The 3,850-nt window shown below is 31.9% G+C and overlaps 1 long non-coding RNA gene across 1 annotated transcript in view; it reads left to right on the top strand.

Annotated features, from left to right (window-relative positions):
- The first annotated feature begins 283 nt into the window (after positions 1-283).
- Positions 284-3,850, top strand: part of LOC125504312 — a 42,109-nt gene continuing 38,542 nt past the window's right edge. Inside the window, exon 1 of the long non-coding RNA XR_007281429.1 lies at positions 284-495. This is a non-coding gene — a long non-coding RNA (uncharacterized LOC125504312). The remainder of the gene's footprint in view (positions 496-3,850) is intronic.

Genomic DNA, 3,850 nt, shown 5'->3' with positions numbered 1-3,850 from the left:
TTCCGTAATTTGATTGTTATGTCCTCACATGTCACCAATCACTAATTCATTCATGCATAATTCATCATTATATCCTCGGTTAACACCAGCCCTTACATAAGAACAGCTATATCCATGCAATCCGTCCGAGACTAAAATTTAGCGCTCCCCATGGACAGAAAATGCTCGATTATTTTTCGCATCTTTCTCGCACATTCATAATTTGCAAAAAGAGCGAAAGAGACGGTGAAATGTAAAATGAGAAAAATAAAAAAGGAAACCATATAGCGCATGTGTGAAAGGAAAAAGGGGACCAAGCCTTTTTTGTAGATCGGGGCTTATTTTTTGACATAATGGCGTTTGTAGTATTCTTTTCGGGTGTGAATACGTGAATTGAGTATGAGGTGTCGATGGGTATAAAGTGGTGCTTTAAGGATTACCAACTAACATAAGAAGCATGAAGATGAAGCTCTTCCCACGGGGACTCAGTATGGAATGCCTCAAAAAAATGATGCGGTAATTTTCAATATGCTTAAAAAACTACGCCAAGAAATATGTTGCACTTTGTCTTAAAGTGTGTTCAGTAATTTTTTAAATAACGTGTTTATTTTACATGATATATTAGGTGAAGTGTTTAATTTTGCCAGTAGTTAGTGGAGTCAATAAAACCAAATTTTTGCAATAATCAATTAATCAACTGTTACCACCGCATGTTCACTAAAACGAAACGTTGGTTGACTTAAAACCGCATTATATACTGCAGTAACTATTTAAACATGCGACCAACCTATGCAATAGGTCGAATTCAATTAAATGCATCTTTTTTTACCGCAGCGCCATAAATTTTGCCTGCATTCGTGCACAAAATTACTCCGCAGCAAAAACTTCAAGCACTTAAATCAATACTCTGGTTTCAATTTTTAAATTAACATTTTAATATTTAGCATTGATTTAACAATTTCATAAATGTAATATCCTCAATTAAAAAAAAACACGTTTCTCTCAACTAAATTAAACTCAACTTTTTGATATGATTTTCAGGCAATGAATGAATGAATATTTAGATTGATTAAAATCATACTCGAGAATCTCTACTAAGTACTTTTAATGTATTTGCAAATATTTTTTGACCCCAAATTAATAACTGTATAAAGCTTACTGCTTAAAAATATAATTAAAAACGAGCGAGTAAACATTAAAAAACAAATTTTTATTTGCATTCTGATTCCTTGGTTTGCTTTGCAGGCGGAACGTTCCTATCCAAAAAGAATGAATCATAATTTTGACACGCACATTGTTGCATAAATGAGGGGATAATATTCTTGAAAATATAGAGTAGAATAAAATATAAAATATTAAATCTCCAAATTAGTTAACCGAGCCGAATTCTCAGGAAGAACGTATTACGCCAGTCATATTTTGAAACGTTTATAATGACATAAACCCTCTCTACCTATGGAATAGGCATTGCGAAAAGTAAAATCAGTTTCACTCGCAATTTTCTCAGTCATACATTAACCTAATTATAAATAAATACATTTTTAGTTTAAAAATCAGTTTCTGTTGTTGAAAATCTGCAGAAGTTTAATGATATACCTGACTTTTTTTACCACCACATACCTGATGTTTTCTGCTTAATCTCCATAAACCGCTTTCATTAAATAACTTCTGCGTTTCAATAAATATTAAAATTGACAATTTYACAAGTWMWARARATTSTACAAGTTCTAAAAAATTACGAAATGATTCGTCAGCTTATACTGGGAGTGAAARAAAATTGGCAMYAGATTTGAAAGTCCATWTATCTTATTTTCAGCTCAAATGGCGTTAATTTATAAAGCGGCGTTTTATTGACATCAAACAAGTATACCTAMAACAAATCTTCAAAACCTTCATRTAGCTTCCCATAAAAAAGTTTCTATAAAAATAATCAGCAACAAARATYAGTCASCGRAGGCTTTAATATCACATAAATTTCCAATTTTTCATTAGCAACAACAAATTATATACTTTTTTGAATAATTTAASTTAACTTTGTAAGAAAACTTTAACTCCATGTATTAGAAAGTTGATAKAGAATGACTATGCKGTTTGGCTATCGATTGTGYAGTGACTATTTGTATAAAATATGGAGTAAAACTTYTATTTATGTAGATTGAGAGGGGGCTCAAACTAACTAGTTTCAAATATAATTMGATGGAGCAAAGACGAACTTCAAATCTGCTAATCTAAGCAGAGATSTGTAGGAGATCRAACRAAAATGTYATTTTGGACTYTTTCTAATTAAAACATWCATCGACAAWTGTGAAAAGWTTCGAAAAATGTGGACTTTYAAATAACACTTACACATTTGAGGAAAGTACAAAATAGACTTTGATCCTTTTTTGGAAAGCTCATACACTGTCMATAGTTCCMRAGATAATGTCTAAATTMAATTCCAATTCAGTAGCYGGSTTTCAGGAAAAGGAGTCGGACTCTTCAATTTTTAWTTGTAAWTGCGATTTTTTCCAAATTTATTTATRGAAGGTGGTTCCAGAATCAGATATGACCTACAATTTAATTTTWCCAAATAAGCGMACYTATTTTTTAAAGAGTTTAAATTCTCCATTGAATTMTAAATTTGTTTCASGTACCMTGTCGTCTATCTCAATAGCACTCAAAATTTTACAAGCTAAAAAAATAATTTATYAAATTAATCATTAAGACTCCAGAAGAGTTTATTGATTGCCTTAGATATAGTCAAGGCGTAAATGGCACACATTTTGTTACCCGAATCTAATGGAAACTTGAACATTCATATGAAAACTAGGTGCTTCCGTTTGATAAAATATAATAAATAAAGTTAATAGTCGTAGTTAATTTTCGGCCACCTTGTATAAATAAATTTGGCATAAAAAATCGCAACAATAATTAAAAATTGGCGGGTCCGAGTATTATTCCAAAAAAACAGTGCTCTGAATTTTAAATAAATTTAAACATTACTTCTGAGACTCACCGTATAAGCTGATAATGCTGATAACATATTAAAGTTTGTTAAATATAACTGATTTTTATTAAAAGTACACTCTAGTCACGTTCTGATAAAGGCAAAATATATTTCAAACCTAATATAATGCAACTAAAAAAATGATGTCTGGGAACCTACTGAATAAAAGTATTATTTTTGCCGAATAAGTTAATTCCAAAAGCATTGTTCTGTTTAACTCTCAAAGGTCCATTTGAAGGAACAGAATTTGATAATTTGCTAGAATTGGTATGCAAGAACTTCGCCAAACGCCTGAGTTACATCAAGATAATCTAAGAAGTTCTTCTTCTGTATTTAATTACGGTAATTTTTGTACCGGTATTAATTTAGGGATTAATATATACTGAGGGCGTTCTAGGATTATACCAGTATTTACATCTTTTATTTCTGTATATATCTGACCAAATACGTGATTCTAGTTTAAGGACTGTTCTCGTATGTGGTACCTAAATGACGTTCTAATCTTGAAACGTTCTGTAATTTTCTTCAGAATTTCACGATTTTCTCACCTTCTCCTAATTAGCCAATTAAACAATTTCCACTACTAAGGCATTTCGGAGGTTCTCCGGCTGTCAACCTCACCTCGCAAATGCCAGGTCACGGCATGCGGCGATTTTTCTTTGCAAAACGCCGGCACATGACAGAGTAAATTAGGAAACTTGCTAATGAAATTAATTTCAAAGTTTACCATCCTTTGCACTAGACTGGCTTCAAATTCTGCTCCTTTAAGTAAAAACAGTGGTGTGGCATTTAACCGGGGGATTATCAACGCGTTTGCTAACTCGCCCTAACCCCCATTCGGCGTCTTTAACCAATTATATGGTGTAAAATGCCGCATTTAGCCTG

The sequence above is a fragment of the Dendroctonus ponderosae genome, unplaced genomic scaffold, assembly GCF_020466585.1.
Source record: "Dendroctonus ponderosae isolate FM_Combo_2020 unplaced genomic scaffold, Dpon_F_20191213v2 Dpon_F_20191213_4, whole genome shotgun sequence".
In the NCBI taxonomy this organism is placed as follows: domain Eukaryota; kingdom Metazoa; phylum Arthropoda; class Insecta; order Coleoptera; family Curculionidae; genus Dendroctonus; species Dendroctonus ponderosae.
This window is presented reverse-complemented; position numbering and strand designations above follow the sequence as displayed.